The sequence below is a fragment of the Natrix helvetica genome (assembly GCF_964273705.1).
Source record: "Natrix helvetica genome assembly, chromosome: 2".
Lineage (NCBI taxonomy): Eukaryota > Metazoa > Chordata > Lepidosauria > Squamata > Natricidae > Natrix > Natrix helvetica.
Genome location: NC_138552.1, coordinates 98,301,177 through 98,320,716, shown reverse-complemented (window position 1 = coordinate 98,320,716; position 19,540 = coordinate 98,301,177). Strand labels below are relative to the sequence as shown.

General features: G+C 40.3%; 1 protein-coding gene across 5 annotated transcripts in view; it reads right to left on the bottom strand.

Moving 5' to 3' along the window:
- The window catches only part of LOC309387798 (PH and SEC7 domain-containing protein 3-like), a 194,949-nt gene that overhangs the window by 120,085 nt on the left and 55,324 nt on the right, over positions 1-19,540 (bottom strand). The window contains exon 1 of one of the 5 annotated variants that reach the window (XM_081944630.1): positions 13,809-13,874. The exons of 3 other annotated variants lie outside the window; for them this stretch is intronic. The gene's annotated coding sequence lies outside the window, so the exon portion shown is untranslated. Of the gene's footprint in view, positions 1-13,333; positions 13,515-13,808; positions 13,875-19,540 lie in introns of those variants that run through there. One more of the 5 variants, XM_081944629.1, reaches the window with a different exon arrangement.

Here is a 19,540-nt window from a genome sequence, read left to right as displayed (position 1 = left end):
TGTAATACAAACTAAGACTTTTCCGGTTCCAATCTGGGACTCTATATATGCAAACAGCATTGTTTCAAATTGTTGAGAGACCTAATTTTAAAACATCTCATACCGTAGTAAAAACAAACATGACACAATAGTCCCTATTAAACATTACAACACAGGAAGGAGGACTGTGATGGCACACTATGAAAAAGCCATCTGAATAGTAGCTGCAATGAATCTATCAAATATGCTGCTGTTATGAAGCATTTTTCACAACCCACGTTTCATTTTTATTGCTTTATAGCAGGGGTGTCCAAACTTGGCAACTTTAAGACTTGTGGACTTCAACTCCCAGAATTCCGCTGGCTGGGGAATTCTGGGAGTTGAAGTCCACAAGTCTTAAAGTTGCCAAGTTTGGACACCCCTGCTTTATAGCCTTCTCATTGGCATAACTACTTGATAAGTGTGGATCACGTGAGCCTATTTCCTGATAATACAATGACTGGTTTTGAAACATAACCAAGCACCCTACCATGTTTCTCCAAAAATAAGATCCAGTCTTATTTTTCTTTTGGGTACCGAAATAAGCACCAGGGCTTATTTTCAAGGGATGCCTTATTTGTTTTGAGTGCAACCGCTGCAAGGCGGGGGTGGAGCTACCCCGTGCACTGCACACTACTTACCTCAGGGCGCCTGCAGCCAGGCCATCCACGGCCCGACAACTGCCTCGCCTCACGGAGGTGGCCCACTTCTTCTTCTGGCACCAGCGTGTTACCACAGGAGGCTGAACGATGCGCTGGTGCCGCAGCCACGAGGCGAGGTAGGAGGGTGGAGGACGAGGCAGGGAGGGGGGAAGGGAGTAGAGCTTAAGTAGGGCTTATTTTGGGGGTATGGTTTATATTGAGCGCATGTGCAGAAAACATGCAAGGGCTTATTTTCAGAATAGGTCTTATTTTTGAAGAAACACGGAATTTGGAAAGTGTTCTTTAAAAAAAACCACCATCGCACCACATCTTTGATGTGTCACAATATGGTCAACAGCATACCAACATATATATTTTTCTGCAACAAACTTAATGGCCTCAGTACTATAAGGAGAGCTGGTTCATTGTGGCACAGCCCCAGACTATTCCTTTCTTGGGTATATGTGGAGAATGGGGAAGAAAATACAAAATAGATATCCCATGGCTCCAGGCTCCCATTTACCCCTTTAGAGAGCAGGCTGCGCTGCAAAGGCAAAAGCCCGGGAGAAAATCGCGCCAATTTTTGAAATCCAAAATGGCGGCCGCGCACATTTTTCACGCCTGGAGCGACCCCGGGGGAGAAATTGGAAGCCTAATGCCTCCCTGGGGTCTCTAACTGCCTACCTGACCCCACTCTGGCCGTTGGGAGATTCCAAACAACCCCTCCGAGGAGCGACTGCGATCGTGGAAAACGAAGGCAAGCCACGCTGTCGGCAGCCTGCCTCGCGCGTCTCAGTCTTTTATTTAAAGCAACAGGAGGAAGAAAATAACAAACACTAAGGAATTGTCTAACTATACTCAAAAAACAAAAAAGGAGCTACCATATGCTATCTAGAGGGTCCAGTTTGCTGCACAAGGACTGGAGCACCCCAAAAAGCGTCCTGTAGGGCGACTGAGTTTTTTAAAACTGAGCCTCTGAGGAGAGCAAGGGGCGGAGCTACAAGAAATTCGAACTCAGTCCTTGGGCAGCAAGCTGAAGTTAACCCGTGCTTGGACACTCCAAGCAGTGCCTAGGAGAATGGGGAAGAAAATACAAAATAGATATTCCATGGCTCCAGGCTCCCATTTACCCCTTTAGAACCCCCAAGCCCTAGAATTTGAGAATTTTTTTCTCATTTGGAAAGAGTCAAGGACTATCTTAAGCTTCTCTGCATAAACCTTTTTATCTCCCATATTTGCAAACCTGGATGATTTGATCCCACCCACTTCCGTGACATTATGACATCACTAACTGTACCCAGCAGCCATGAGGCAGAAAAAGCCTGTTTACCTTCTGTTTTCAAGTCAGCAAAGCATCATTGCTAAATAGTCCATGCTGAGTACTAAGGCAGCATTAACAGTAACAATAGTTAATAATGTGTTTCTGATGCCAACTTTCTGAAAAGCTTCCAGAGAGAAAAGCGATACAAACTCTGTGTTGGGGATGACAAATATAAATATTCCAATTTGTATTGTGGTACAATCCACTCCAGTCACTATCTCTAAAATGAGGAAATGTCATCTTTCAGTATATTGCTGATTGGACATACCAAGAGTAGAAAAGAAGGAAGCAAACAGTGAGTGGGCGGGCAGATGAAAGTCTGTGGCTAAAGGAGGGAATTTTTTTTTTAAAGAGGCAAACAACCTAAGGAAAATATTGCAAATAAAATTAAAGAAGAAATTCAACGAGAATTGAATATTTCAAATAGAGGCATCAAGGCTCAAAATATACACATGTAGTATTTTTTAAAAATGGTGAATTCTTAAGCTTCGGCTTTATTAATTTGGTTAGGAAATGCCACCGACTGTAAATGGAAATTAGTTAGATACTTTTTAAAACAATTCTATTAAAAGTTAATGTTGATTGTTTGATGCCCAGACCTTTTGCCCTAAAACAGTCTAACAAAGCTTGCATAAGGATAACGGATATATTCCTAGTCTTTGTTTGGTTACCCAATCTCTTTGCAACGTACTTCTTCAACTTACTTCTATTCTTTGCAACGTACTTTTTCCCCCGAATTAGTTCTTATATTTCCATCATATAAGCCTTAAGATTAACCAAAGGGGAAAACTGAGCAATGGTATGGTAGAATTGTTAAATCTAAGTTAGTGCCTGGTTGCAAAAACACCAAAAACTCCAAATAAAAATACAGTCCCACATCCCAATTCAACTTTAGCAAGATTTAGTAGCACAGCACTAAATTAGATTCATTTCAAAGAAACAAGAGATGTATGTTTCAGAGATTCCATCACAATTGGCCCTAGACAGTTGTGAACCAAGTTCCATGAAGGACTATGCATCTGGCATGTTTCAGAAGAATTTCCATTACAGTTCCCAAATTTCCCCCATAGCATTGAACATTATGAAAAATAGATCAAAAAGGACAATAGGTCAGAAGATGCTGGCGCAGACACAATACTTTATAATGTCATTTCTTTGATTCAAATTTCTTTGTCCTCTCATCTGCATTGGTGTATTTACCATTGATGTCATTGAAAAATACCCAATGTATTGATGATAGCATTTGGTATCAGCAATCCAATTATATCAACTGCAGTCTTTACTCAATAGCAACATTTAACATACCTGTTTAATCCCACATTATAGCTTGATGCAATGCCAACTTTGTCATGTTTTTGCATCTCCCTAAAACAGAAGCTGCTCATTCAGCCAGCCACAGAAACTGCCAGCAGCAAGCAGACCACTCTTGCCAAAATCCTTTATGATATCCTTCACAGGAATCCTAGATAGATGTTTCCTGTCTATACTGTGAGCCAAGGAAAAGATCTCCTTCATCTTCATATGTGAAGGATGACTGGAATCTATACATCTGCCATTTGGACATCCATGTGACTTAAGAAAAATATCCCTAGACATTCCAGATCATGACCTCATGATGCAAGAATTACATCATAAGTGACTTGTATTCTTTACAGGGAATGGCATTTTAGACCATATGTATTTTAGCTAAAAACCTGGATTTAGTTACCATTTGGGAAAGTGATGTAATTGTAAAAAGGGAGGGAGGGAGGGAGGGAGGGAGGGAGGGAGGAAGGAAGGAAGGAAGGAAGGAAGGAAGGAAGGAAGGAAGGAAGGAAGGAAGGAAGGAAAAAGGAAATCCTGTTATCTATCATTGGAAAAAGGATTTGAGAGAAGTCATATTTCTTTAACAAAACATTTGGCATATATACATAAAACAAACAATGGTAGGAAGGAGGCATATAGGAAAAAGGATTGAATCTAAAATTATTAGCAAAGGGCAGGTTTCATTAAACTAAAAAACTATATTTATTATTATATTTCATGTTCATTTCAGTCTACCTTGACCAAATAGAAGGCTATCAACTATTAACAAATGTTTACAAATTATTAAACTGCATAATCAGAATCTGTCATTTAAATTAGGCATAAAAGCAAAACATTGATACAGAAAGCATCACTTGCCTTAGCCAATATTAGATATTGAAAGTAGTTTCTGAAACCAGAACTACTGTAATCTAAATATTTGGACTGAGCTACCTCAGGTAGCCTCGTTTGAAAAAGGCACTATAGATTGTCCTTGTGTTAAAAAAACACAACACTTTTGAGTCTAGATATAGATTCCTGAACATTCTTCAATACCACTTAAACCAGTAGAACATATATTAGAGATCTGAAGTCCTTTCTAAATCACAATTTCACCTCACCAAAATTATACTCCATACTTTGCAGGATTACGGTATATGCGTGAATTCAGTCTAGTGAACATTTGACTTTCCATTAATCCTTCCTTTTCTGCGTATGTCAAATTCACTTCCATTTAGATTATTTTCTGACACTTCATTCCTTGGAACCTTATCAACATTCTAGTAATATTAAAATTGTAATTAATGTGATTGTTTAAGCTCAAAACAGGCTGAATCCATCAAATATTCTTTCTTTGGATGCTGAAAATGCCTATTATTTCTTGGACATTTTTGAGCGGGTGCTGTTTTATAATGGTTTCGCCAAACCTAGAGTGACATGTTTATTAACTCTAAAGCACAAGTAATTATTAATAGTGTGCTATTTCCTTGGTTAGTTATGATATGTTATATATCAGGACATGCAAACTGCCAATTTCCTTTTCTTTTTAATTTGACTTTAGAGGCGTCTTGCTAGTACTATTAGACATCCTGAAAAAGTTCACAGATCTTGATAGGGAAGGCAGAACTTTTTGAAAAATCCACTATATGTCAAAAATATGTGTTATATCGACAAACAAGAAACCTCTACTTCTCATCACATTTCAGTGACGTGATATTCAGCCACGTTATTCTATGAACTGATTTCCCTGGGTGTCATAATAAATTTGAGAACTATAGGTTTGTGAGTTTAAGTCTTGTTCTTATTCCTTTATGTTAGTATAAGGATTCCTAGGACATTTTGTCAATCGTTAAATTTAACATTATCTCCAGTTTTGGTACAAATGAACTTCATAAAGACAGGTGATCATATTTTTAAGTATTTGTGATAAGATAAACATGACTAACTGAATTCTGAGAATGATCCATATTTTAAGATTTATTTACAGAATTACAGAATAACAGAGTTGGAAGGGACCTTGAAGGTTTTCTAGTCCAACCCACTGCTCGAACAGGAAACCCTATGCCACGGCTTTCCAATCTCTTCTTTAAAACTTCCAGTGTTGGAACACCTTAATTTCGATCGTGTGATGATGGGGATACCACAGTCAAAAGTGTGAAAACAGTCATAAATCAGTGTTAATACCACTTTATAATGCCTTGGTAAAGCCACACTTTGAATACTGCATCCAGTTTTGGTCGCCACAATGTAAAAAAGATGTGGAGACTCTGGAAAAAGTGAAGAGAAGAGCAACAAAGATGATTAGGGGACTGGAGGCTAAAACATATAGAGAACAATTGCTGGAACTGGGTATGTCTAGTTTGATGAAAAGAAAGAATAGGGGTGACATGAGAGCAGTGTTCCAATATCTCAGGGGCTGTTACAAAGAAGAGGGAGACAATCTATTCTCCAAAGCACCTGAGGGTAGAACAAGAAGCAATGGGTGGAAACTAATCAAGGAGAGAAGCAACTTAGAACTAAGGAGAAATTTCCTTAATCGGTGGAACGACTTGCCTCCAGAAGTTGTAAATGCTCCAATACCGAATGTTTTTAAGAAGAGATTGGATAGCCATTTGTCTGAAATGGTGTAGGGTTTCCTGCCTGAGCAGGGGGTTGGATTAGAAGACCTCCAAGGTCCCTTCCAACTCTGTTATTCTATTCTATTTCTATCACTTTTTAGTGCCATTTTAACTTCAAACGGTCACTAAAAATTAGCTATTGTAAGTCGAGGACTATCTGTACTTCCCCCTTTGGCAGAAGCAACCTCAAGCAGGCTTTTCTTGTAACAGGCCACCAGTCTCTGATATTGACTTGGGATAATTTTTTACCACAACCCATGCAGAATTTTTTTCAGCTGTGTGATATTTGAGGGATTGTTTCAAATCTCCCCGCAGCCTTTCAAGGGCAAATCTAAATCCAGAATTTTTTGAGACCATTCCAGAGTCCTATTCTTCTTCTTTTTTTGTTCAGCCATTCCTTGGAGCATTAACTGAAATGCCTACAGTCATTGTCATGTTGCAAGGTCCACTTTCAGTTGAGCTTCACTGTTCTGACATACGTCTCACTTATCCACAAGAATCCTCTGGTAGAATGAAGAATTCATATTGGTTTCTGTGATGGCGCCTGCCCTGATGAGTAAAGCAGTGTCAAACCATAAGATGTCCACCACGCTTTATAGTTGACTCAGATTCTTTGGGTGAAGTGCTGCCTTTAGTTTTCAACAAAGCATGTCTTCAATATCCTTGCCTTATGTGTCCAGAGCACATTGTTCCCCAACTCCTGGTGTTTGCTAGATACTTATGACCAAGCATTAACGTTGCCCGAGTCCCACATAGAGTAGAGTCAAGGGGTTGAATTATAAGACTTCCAAGGTCCCTTTTAACACTACGATTCTGATTTTTTTGTGGACCCTAGCACATTTTCTATCTAATCTAATTTATGCAGTTTATTTCTCATAGTAGACTCATACAACCTGACATAGTGGTAAGGGTTATCCAGAGGTCATGTGATGAAATTCTGGGGCTCTTAGAGATTTTTTTTTAACATCTTATGATCTGCTCTGGGGCTGAACGTGCTGGGACAGCCTGACCTGGCAGATGTTTGAAATCTTTTCCACTTGTAGATGATCTTTTAGACAATGTAAGGATTAACTCCAATGGTTTGGCAATCCTTTTAAATCCTTCCTAGACACATAGGCATCTATAACCTTCTTTCTGAAGGCCTCAGAGAATTCCTTTGATCTAGGCATGGAGATATCACATATTTCTAAAGTAGGACGTAAAGTGAGATTTGGACATTAGGAGTGAACTTACTGGGTCAGGCTGGACAGCCTCTCGGGGCCCCTTTCTATATTAAAAAGCCACATAGGCAGAGTTGCAGCTTGCAAAAGAACGGGAGGTGAGTGCCTAATCATAGAGTTCAATAGTTCTCACAAAACCACAAGGTTCAGCTAAAGTTCGCTTAGAAACACATAGTCAGTACCTATGACCCAAGACAAGAGGAGAAGTAAGACCCTATCTACTTATAAGGCTTTTTCCTCAAGGAAACCAATAAGTGAAGTTAAGCATTTCCGTGTATAAAGCTTACTGTCTTTTCTATAGGTTTTTGTCCAGATGTTAGAAATTGTTATCTCTGTCTGGACCTTTTGGCCAAAATAAAGCTTATCTTGATCTCGCAGTCCTATCTCTTGATTTTCTGCAACATTTCAACAATAAAGAGCAAATCAAACTACATGTTCCCAGTTTAAATAAGACTAAATCATTAGAGATCCTCTCTATGATTTGCACTTGATTCTAATTTTAGGTATTTGAGAGAGTGATAAATGTAAGGGTGCATTTACTTTCTCCATATGCTAAATTTGCATTTACTTAAATTCCACAATGGATTACAAAATATAAATGGTGCAAGAGATTTGCTGTTCATATAGTTGAAATGAAGATCAAAAATGTTTGGAAACAAAATAAAAAAATTCACTTGGGTATGCTTACTTTTTCATATGACTGTGGTGACAGTTAGACCAGAGGTTCCCAATCTTTTTCGGTTTGCGGCTCCTATAACACTTCGGATTTTTTCCGCGGCTCCCTTAATAGGTACATCCGATTTTTTTTAATTTTTGACTTTTTAAGGATTTGGAAATCTACTTTTTAGTTCGTTAAGGTTAGGTTAATTGAAAAATAAATTAAACACGAGCTTTAAATTCACAATTTATTGAACATCGTTTAATGATTTAAAATTATTAATGGGATGGATGGGCTTGTTGTTCGCTGCACAACTTCTCAAATCTTGGATCAGAAAAATAGCTTTTGAAAAGTAACTTAACCACCACACTAGCCCAGTGGTGGGCAACCTTTTTTTTCAACTGAGCCAAATCTCGCCAAAACCACGATTGAAATTTATTTGGAGAGCCGCTCTTGCTTAGCAAACAAAATTTTGGGCTCAATTGTGGTCATATGTTGTTTTTCTTTCTTTCTTTCATCTCTCTCTCCCACTTTCTTTCTTTTTTTCTTTTTCTTTCTCTCTCTCTCTCTGGCTCTTTGTCTCTCTCTCCCTCCCTCCCTCTCTGTCTCCCTCTGTCATTTTCTCTGGGTGTCTATCTGTCTCTCTCTCTCTCTGTATCTCTGTCTCTCTCTCCTCCTTCCCCCATCTCTGTCACTCTGTGTGTGTGTGTCTGTCTGTCTGTCTCTCTCTCACTCTGTGTGTGTGTGTGTGTGTGTGTGTCTGTCTCTCCCTCTGTCTCTCTCCCCTCCCTTCCTCTCTCTCTGTCACTCTGTGTATGTGGGTGTGTCTGTCTCTCACTCATTCACTTAATCACTCACTCTGTGTGTGTGTCTCTCTCTGTCTGTCTATCTTTCTCTCCCTCCCTCCCCCTCTGTGTGTGTGTGTGTGTGTGTCTGTCTGTCAGTCTCTCTCTGATTCCCTCCCTCCCTCCCTCTCTCTGTTCCTCTCTCTGTCTGTCTGTCTCACTCAAACACACACACACTGTGGTGTGTGTGTGTGAGTGAGACAGACAGACAGAGAGAGGAACAGAGAGAGGGAGTGAGAGAGGGAATCAGAGAGAGAATGACAGAGTCGAATCAGAGACGTACTTTTAGCTACCTGGCAGCGGCGTTTTGCCTTGGGGGGCTCCTCAGAACTTCCCAAGACTTCGGAGGGAAGTTTACAGCCCTCCCTCGGAACGCTTCGGAGGGAAGCTTCTGCAAAGGCGAGTGGCAACAAGTCTCCCAGGCTTTAATTTGCCGAGCTGTGCGCACGCGCCTGTTTTCCACGGCGTGGAGCAGCAGCGAGATTCTGCGCGGCGAGCAATGATTCCAGGGGCCATCCGGGAAGATGAGGAACGCGAGGGGGACCCTGCCCCCCCCACTGATGCCCCCCGGAATCATCGCTCGCCGCCCAGAATCTCGCCGCTGCTCCACACCGTGGAAAACAGGCGCGCGCGTACAGCTCGGCAAATTTCAGCCTGGGAGACTTGTCATGCCCGGGCTTTTGCAGAAGCTTCCCTCCAAAGCCCGAGAGGGACGTCAGCGTTAGACCCAGCGGGAGCAGGTATTAATTGAATATTTCGCGGCGCCCTTATGACGATAGCGCGGCTCCCCAGGGAGCCGCGGCGCACACTTTGGGAATCACTGAGTTAGACAGTTTAGACAGTTCCAGCAGGTACAAGGAAGGTGCATTTGAAACAGTTACGCTGCACTTTGTACTAAATCCACGTGGTTTTTTTGGAAAGAGCTGCATTCCTCAAGAGGAAATAATTTGACAGTGTGCTGTGGTAGGACTGAAGCAGTCTGGGAGTAAAACTAAAAGTAAAAATCGGCCATGCACTCTTTCTCTCTAAAGTCCTCTTTCACTCATCTTCCTGGTATCCTTTTTTCTCCCTTCTAACAAGTAAGTTATAAATAAATAACTAATTCTCATCAGAGAATCTGAGCTGACCTGAACTGTTTTGAAGCAGAATGTTGACATTTGACTTAGAGATATTCTACGATCCTAGGCTGCACGCCATACTATATAACGTAAAATCTTACTTATTTTCATTTATTTAAGGCAGGCATGTCCAGCCTTGGCAACTGCAAGACTTGTGGATTTCAAATCCCAGAATTCCTCAGACAGCCACAAAGCAGATTCTGGAATAATTTAGATTGATCAGTGTTGAGAGACCGCCTGCTCTAAAGTTGGCAACCTAAGTTACAAAACTGGAAAGCAACGAAGTGGAAACACTGCCAGGTTCAAATAAAGAGTAATATTATTTCAACAAATACATTGAAATTCCTAGCACTTGTCTTACACAACTGGCATGAATTCATGAGTTACTTATAAAATAATAAAGGTGGAACAAAATCAAAATAAATACATACCACAATTTTCCAAGAGCCTAACTACCACTATTTTTGTGAAACAAAAATCTGTATTGTCCTTTTAGCAGCCAAGAAACTGTTTGTATTTCCAAATTCTGTCAGAAATCTACGGAAAGAAAAGGATGCCAGAACTCAACTTTCTACTTTTATCCAAAAGTTTCTTGAAAGTTGTTAGATATGGACAAAACAGAGATTCTTAAGTTTTGGAACATTCCTTCTAAAATGAATTCATCTCATGTCTTTGATAACAGCATTTTGGAATCTGGTCAGAATCTTGTTCTTCAAGAAGGTCTCAAACTGCTAGCTTATTTAACCAAACACTTATTTCAATATATTGAATATTTTTTTATTGCTGCAATATTAATTCTTTACAATTCTGTTGTTTTATATTTCCATGTGTTTTACTGCTGTAAATGTCCCATAATTCTACGAAGAATTTCTACAATGAAATATAACTCTTTTCAATGAATAAATAGTAAGAGATTAACAAATTACAATCCAATCAGTTTCTGAGGTCACTGCATATATGATAAGCCCTTTCCAACTGTATGTCAAGTGGCAAAAAGAATTTATCTTTTCCTAATGTCCAAATAAGTACAAAGGTTTCAAGATTGCCAAGGCAATTAGTTTTCTCAAAATATTGCTGAATATTAAATCATTAGATCAGTAATCTTCTGTTAGCTTTCTAAGGAAGAGATTCTTAATAGTAAGAAAAAATAAGCACGTGCAGTTAGTAAGCATTCCACTTAAATTCCCCTTTCCTAATTTTTCAGACCAACCCCTATATTCTAGAGAAAGATTTTAATGTACTGTATAAGAAACGCAAAATTAGTACAAGCGATAAAGTCTATCCATTGAAGTTTTTATACCAATGATTTCTTACCTTTTTAATCTAAGCAGAAGTTTTCTACTCTCCTAGCAATTAAAAAATATTGGGGAAATATTTTAAAAAAATTCTTCCACCATTAATGTAATTATTCCATGAATAAATTTATTTTAAAAAACTAATTGACTGCAAAAGGTTTGTCACTCCTGAAATAATTTATCTGTCTGGTTTGTTTCCAAGCAATAATATAATGTATAGCTATATCTGAAAATATTAACTCAACTCCAAAATAATTAAGCCAAATCTTCCAAATTAGTTATATGATAGGTTTCAAGGACAGAACTATGAAGTGGAAAAATAATAATACAGGTAAGCCTCGACTTATAACCACAATTGAACCCAAAATTTCCGTTGCTAAACAAGGCAGTTGTTAAATAGGTTTTGCCCCATTTTATGACCAATTTTACAGTTAAGCGAACCACTGCAGTTATTAAGTGAATCTTGTGGTCATTAAGCAAATCCAGCTTCCCGATTGACTTTGCTTGTCAGAAAATCACACAAGGTAGACACATGACACACACACACCCAGGACACTGCAACAGTCATAAATACATGCCAGTTGCCAATTATCCAAACTTTGATCAAATGACCATAGGGACGCTGTAACGTCACAAGTGTGAAAATTGATAATCCACTTTTTTCAGTGTCACCGTAACTTCGAGCACTTATTAAAGGACTGATTGTAAGTTGGGGTCTACCTGTATTTGATTGCATTTTCCCAGTTTAAATTATTTCTGAATTTAAGAAAGTTTGAAATCCTACACAAGTCCTGAATTTAAGAATACCTGAAGTTTTCAAAAGTTGTTTGAAAAAGCTCAGTCATCTAATATAAATAACTCAACAGCATCTACAAACAATTCCAGAAACAGTGCTTCTATCTATATTAGCCCTTCTATCTCCATGAGTGAGTCATGGAAACTTAGCAAAGAATCCTTAGTAGTAATAGTGGCAGCGGCGGCAGCAGCAGCAGCAGCAGCAACAACAACAACAACAACAACAACAACAACAATAATAATTTAGTTTTGTTAAAACTAAAGACAGTTGACTGATATCTCAAATTTATTCAAGAAAAAAAATCAATCACATGCAAACCTAATTTTATTTCTCTGAACAATACCCTCATTATCAGTCATGGAGTGGAATTATGCCTATACATACAAGAATTTCTAAATTATACATTATATAATGCTACCTAGAGTCGCCTTGTAGGAGAGATGGGTGGCATAGGAATTTCATACATCATACATACATACATACATACATACATACATACATACATACATACAGTACATACCAGGGGTGGGTTCCTGCCAGTTCTAATCTCTTCTATAGAAGAGTTTCCACAAATGTACAGTGCCGTTTAGAACCGGTTCCAGCTCCCTTCCCCCGCCCGTCTGCACATCATCAAGATGAAGAGCAAGAGGAGGAATTCTGGGAGTTGAAGTCCACAAGTCTTAAAGCTGTCAATCTTGTAACTTGACAGCTTTAAGACTTGTGTGCTTCAAATACCAGTTTCTCAGCCAACGTTTTGGTTGCTAAGCAAGAGCATTGTTAAATGAGTTTCATCACATTTTACAAGTTGGCCATGCCCACCCAGTCACATGACTGCCAAGCCACTCCCACTTGGTCACATGGCTGGCAAGCCACTCCCACAAAGCAGGTCATACCTACAGAAGAGATTCTAAAAACTTTTGAAACCCACCACTGGTACATACATACATACATGGTAGAAACACTGTATCAGACATAGAAGAAGAAAGAGCTGTGGTCTTATTTAATGTACAATTGCAAGAGAAATAAAAGTCTTTACAACCTTACGGGTCGGGAAACAAGCTTAATGGGGATTGTAATCAGGTTACAGGAATTCTGCAAAACTGTCTACAAATTCACAAAATCTATGGTCCAAGTGAATTTGTTTTATTGAAAAGAATAATGTGACAAGAAGATCAGTGATAAAGAACTTAACTGAGGGATGGCAATAGAAAAAATAGACTTGGAGAAGAATCCAATATACTTTGCAGATTGCTCTTACGCCCAACTGAGTTATTCTGTCTCCACTAAGATCCTAAATGTATTTAGAACTGCAGTCTTGATAGATGCAGGCAAACGTGTGGTTATTTTTATCACACAATGCACTGCTAGCATGCAACCACCTGTTACAGAAACAATTTAACTTCCGATTCTACCTTGATTCTCCAAACTCGATCATGTTGGTTAGCACCTGGGAATTTTCTCACAAATCATAAGAAGAAGGGGGAAAAGATCAGTAAGAAGACAAGAAGTATCAGATTACCTGACTTTGAAAACAGTCAGCCCATAACTACGCTCGGAATGGCAGCATTTTCGATCACTTCAGCCATTCTTTCCTTTCCACCGATAGCTTGTCAGGCTGTTTGTTGCTTCAGAAAGACACACAAACGCTAGATAAGGTTTTTAAGGTTTACAGACGGCGGATGGACTGTAAGGTAGAAATCCTAACTTGAAACAATTTTAAGGGTTTCTTCCTGTGCTTGTGGGCAGGGCAGTTCCCTACAACTTTCCAAGAGACCTGCCTCAAAAAAGTACAATATACAATGAAGTCACTCTTCTCTACAGACAATCTTTAACCATTTGCAGACAGCCGGAAAGAACACTATTTGCCTGACTTTCTGTCATCTAGAGGAGAAAGGAGCGGCTCCCAACCCATGTTCACCCAAAATAGATTCCAGGAGGAACAATAGGGAATATAATGTAGACAGATTTGCAAACTATTGTTTTAAAGAACTCACTTGCTGCAGCAAAATAGTCCTTCCCTTTTAAACCAGACTTATCTATCAACCTAACTTAACACGTAATATTGTGCTAATGATCAGTTTCTGCGAAGGGAGGGGAAATCCCTCTGTTTAAATGCAATTGTTTGTTCTTGTCTTTTTCTTAGGGCAAAGAGCTAGGAAAATCCAAGTGAATCAAGAAGAAGTAAAGGATAGGATTGGGACAGAACGGGGTAACTTGCTACAGCCAACTTGCTGGGGCCACCTCACCACAGCCAATTCTCCACGGCCAACTTGCCGTGGCCATAGATCCCCTCCCAACCCGGGCCTATGACAATTTCCTGAGGCCAACTTTCCACAGCCAACTTTCCACAGCCAACTCACCATGGCTAACTCGCCACAGCCAACTTGCCATGGGACAACTTGCCATGGGACAACTCGCCACAGCCAACTCGCTGAAGGACAATTTATCAATTCAATTTAATTATTTTAAATAAATTTTAAAAAGGTTTATTTAAAAAGGTTAAAAGATCCTTTTGCATCCTTTCTTTAATGATTCTATTCCACCATTTATTTGATTGTCCTGCAGTGAGTTGTCTCGCAGCGAGAGGGCCATGGCAAGTTGTCCCATGGCGAGTTGGCTTCAGAAAGTTGGCCGTGGGGAGGTGGCCTCAGCAAATTGTCATAGACCCAGGTTGGGAGGGGGCAGGCAGAAGTCTGACAGACAGGCTAGTACAGCGGTCACCAACTGGTGATCCGTGAACCACTGGTAGTCCGTGAGAAAATTTTGGTAGTTCGCAGAAAAATTATTTGCATTTTTTATATTGCACCAAATCAGGGGTCCTCAAACTATGGCCCCTGGAACGGATATGTGCAATGAATGTTTGTGTTGTTGCAGAGAGTCGCCCCACTCAGGGGGTTTTCTGTAGGGGTTGGAGGGGGCAGAAATTCCAACTTGGGGTCTGCTTCAGCCTCCTGGTGCAGGGCTTTGGGCGAAGGCTGGAGGGAAGCGCTGCTGGTGGCCATGACTGCATCATGTTCTGGAACTGGCTGACCATCTAAGTCTGCTGAGCTTCCAGGCGCTGGCACTGGCCTTGCACTCCTGCAGGTCTTTCCTCTGCTTGGAAAGCTTATGCTCATAGTCCTCAGTGAGCTGCTTCTGCTGAGCCTCCTTCTTGGTCAGATGCAATTTGACTTGAGTCAGCTGTTTTGCCAACTCTTTCTCGTGGTGGCTGCTTCCTGTTAGGGCTCTAAGGAGTCTGGGCAGGCAGGAGAGAAGTGGCAAGTAGAGGCTGGCAAGGCGTCCCTTGAAGTGAGTGACATCGAGGTGACCAAGCCCATCCAGCTGGTCATTAGGCAGATCAGATTAGTGGTCCATGTGATTTAAAATTATGAATTTAGTGGTCCCTGAGGCCCAAAAGGTTGGTGACCCTGGACTAGCATGTAGGATTAATAGATTAGGGGAAATGCTATTAAAGTTGCAGTCAGAATATTGCATTACTGCAAGAATGAGCTACACTGTAAAAGTTGAAAAATTCTAGACCAGCTGGCTGGGGACTTCTGGGAATTAAAGTCCACACATTTTAAAGTTGCCAAGTTTGAAAAACACTGCACTAAATTGAACAAAGCTGTGAAGTCTAGCCATAATAGAATCTCGGAGTTTTGTAACTAATTGGGTGCTTTTGCTAATTTTACCAACTGCAAAAAAATGCACAGTTTATTTTCAATTTTCTCCTGTTTTTAAACAGTTCTAGTTTTGATGCGTCTTTTGACTTAAACAGACTTCTCAAATACCAACATGACATTCGTTGTCTCTATTCCTTCAATGCCCAACTTGAAGCTCTCATTTGTTTATTTTATTGCACTCTCTCAAATAAAGCCAAAGGTTTAGACATAAATTTCCTCCACCAGTATTATCCTCCCAAGAACTCTTTGAAATACAATTAAATGCATGTGCTAATAATTCAAGTTCTGTTTCAGTCTAAATATCCTTGCATAATTCAATTCGAATGAAAACGTTTAACTTCCCATGTAAAAATTCCAGATATTGCAGCCAAGACTTGATATTAACTGAATGTATTTAACTCATCTGCTCTTGATCAACAGAGGTAGAAGAAACAGGAAAGGAGATAACTCCACTTCTAACCAGAAGCAAGAACTTCAGGATTCTTCCATTACTATGGAAAAAATCTACTTCCTTCACTCTTAAACTCTTCAAAAAAACACAAAACCCAGTGACTTTCCATCAACTCCATCTTTAAAGAGAGAGCAAAAACAGCAGAGCCCAGCACTTTCTCCACTGCCTAAAAGTGACTGTTGATAGGCCAAAAGTGCACCATCAGCAGAATGTAGCCAAGAAGGCCTTGAGGCCAAGATAGGGGAACAATACAAGAAATGGTAGAAATTGTATTACGGGAAAAGCCCACAGGTCTCCAGAGGTAATGGAACATGGCAGAAGGAAGTGGGCAGCACCAGCTTCAAGCTTGCCTACAAAGCACCTTGGCTGCAGACCACTCTGAAAACCTGACAGAGTTTTTTACAAATTAGGAATCAGGCAACACAATAGAGGTAGTCCTCGACTTGTGACCATAATGGACCCCAACATTTGTGTTTGTTAAGTTTGTTAATTTGAGTTTGTGCCCCATTTTATGACCTTGCTTGCCCCAGTTGTTAAGTGAATTACTGCAGTTGTTAAACCAGTAACGCAGTTGTTAAGTGAATCTGGTTTCCCCTTGGACTTTGCTTGTCAAGAGGTCTCAAAAGTCTAATCGCATATTTCTGGGATACGGCAACTGTCATAAATATGAGTCGGTTTCCAAATGTCTGAATTTTGATCGCGTGTCCATGGCTTTTGCTGCAATGGCCGTAAGTGTGAAAAACAGTCATAAGTCACTTTTTCAGTGCCACTTAATTTCAAGGGGTCACTAAATGAACTGTTGTAAATTGAGAACTATCTGTATAGCAGATTTGACAGAAGACCCTTTCCAGAGGCGGTATTCAGCTAGTTCGGACCAGTTTGGGCAAACCAATAGCGCCAACGATCAGTTGGCCCTGCCCACCTGCCCCTGTCCTATCCTGTCCTTTATTTCCTGCTTTCTAGCTCATCTCAATCGTTCAGCACAACTGAACCCCAACCCCTTGCTGTTCTACTTATCGTTGCTGACTTGGAAAGTAAGCAGCCGAGCTTCTAAATGCTCCATTTTCAGTGGGCACGCAAAACGCCCGCTCACCAAACCGGTTGCTAACCCACCAGCATCCAAGCACTGACTCCTTCCATACCTCGGTGAGAACTAACACTGTAAAGGAAAGTCTGCCTGGCAAAGCAGAAAGCTGAGGCTGACTGTGGAGAAGTCACTGCCATAACCGTTAGGCAAGAAAGCAGTAGGTAAACAGACTGATGGACCTCAAGACCTGATCCCTTTCCAAGCTCTTCTCACCACATTGTCTGTGATACCACGTGACCTGAATTTCAGCGGGCAAAGCCAGGAGAGAAACTGGGAGGACCAACACACAATTTCTCAAGGTCACAATGGGAGTTAAAACTCACAGGATCTCTCTTTATCAACAGGATGTATTATTGATCTCATCATTTACTATAATATTTCTATACTGTCCTAACCAAGGACTAGTTCTCAGTAGTTTACCTTAGAGGTGGTGCTTGGATAATGACCATTTGTTCAGTGACTGTTCAAAGCTACAAGGCAGTAAAGAAGACTTACAGCTGGTCCTTGAAGCTGCAACTGTCCAGCATCCCCATGGTTACATGATCGCTATTTGGGTGCTTAGCAACCAGCCTACAATTACATCACAGCATCACACGGTCGTGAGATGACCATTTGCAACCTTCACTGCCAGCTTCCAACAAGCAAAGTAGCTGGGGAAGCTGGAGATTGCAAGTGGCAATCAAGTGGTGTCACGCTTATCAACGGCTACTGGAACTGCTATCGTAAGTCAGAACAATCATGTGAGGACTATGTTGCTTAGTTATGAATTTCCCACTCTCAATTATTACTGTTAACCAAAGATTACCCTGTGATAAAAAGCACCATATAATACAATAAAATTCCAAAGAAATCAGAAACAATAAACTTGATAAACTGCTATCAAGCTCAATAGCAATTAAAATGAGCCCTCATGACATTGGAAGAGTTGGAGGATGCTGAATGTGGAGATACATCACAAGGAGCAGTCCCAAGAGAAGAACTTGAGAGAGAATAGTAAAGATTTGGTTAAGCCTAGGAACTCACAGCTCTCTAGCCCTAGTGGTGATGAAAGAAAACCCATGGGCCCTTCCAAGATGTCTGGAAGCCCTAGTTCAAGATTCAGGGTTCAACAGTTTTACTCAGACCCATAATAAATTACACCAATTCACCTAGAAATGAAATAGAGCAAAACTTCAAACTGGATCTACCAGGTTCACCTGTTGAGGCCTTTCAGTTTCCAAGGCAGTCGGTCACCATCAAGATTGTTCTGTTTGTCTTGGCACTCCTTCGAATGGCGGTGCAAATGTCAGAAATTTGCAACGAAGGCAACAGGGAACCTGAACTATTAAGCTCTCTCTAACTATGGTCAGAGTCTTGCTAGAAGCAATAAGACTGTACAGGCATCATTATTTTGTTTTCTGCAACTAAATAGATATGTAGAAGGCTCTGGGGAGATACCTCAAACATATATTTGAGGATGAAAGTCAGATACTTTAGTTTATCTTCTACCAGCAGGAGATCAGGGGAGATGAGTCTATAATTGACAGATTGAATGTACTGCCTTAGTCTCCCAGTCAACAAAGCTGCTGTCCCCTTCCAGTTTCACAGCTGTGAATTGGCTTAATGACAGGAGTGCTATTAATAGACATTTTAGGATGGTTTCAAGGCCCAGCTGCCTACTATTATAAAACATTACAAAATTGATGAGTTTACCTCCTCAAACACTGACACTGGCTACACTAGATCACATAGATTTAATAAACTATTACACTGACCTTCCCTGGAAATATTATATACTTTTCCTGTCAGCTCTATCTACAGGGACTAAGATTGGTAGCTGGATTTAACATAAAGTATCTTTCTGGTCTCCGGATCTGATAGTCTTTCCCTATTTAGGAGGGGAAACTTGTGAAACCGGTAAAAAGACTTTGCTACATTAGCAATTCAAAAAAGAAGAGCTTCATGTGCATTCTTCATTTGTTCCAAAGCAACTTTTAATGAGTTTGCATAGCTCTAGCAAAGAGGACTTATAGATATTTCTGTTCATGCTGGAATTAGTCCTATGTGCTACACAATGTCAACATTGGTTGCTCTTTATCGTTTCTTATCCAAAGGAATGTTGGAAAGGAATTATGTAAAGGGAGTCCAGGACGCCTATCCATCAATACAATAACTCTCTGAAAACTGAAGGTAATCGGGCCAAATTCAGTGTGGAGGGAGGCTAAATCACACTGAAGGCTGTGTAGAAAAGTATTCCTACAGTGTCTCCCTATGGAAATAACCATGGGGTAATATTTGGGAATGTTTTTGACTTCTCTTTCTAAGTCATCTCCCTCTGCCCATCTACTCACATTATCCACAGCAAAGCATGGGTAGCCATCAATTTTCCCCCCTAGCATATATACATACTAGTACTAGTACAAAGTTGGAGATATTTCCAGCATCCGTGCTCTGCATGCTTTTCTATCCTGTTTCAGTGGGAAACAATTACTTCAGTGTATTTATTTAACTGTGTGCGCGCACAGTATTTTTCCATTGGGTCTGAAC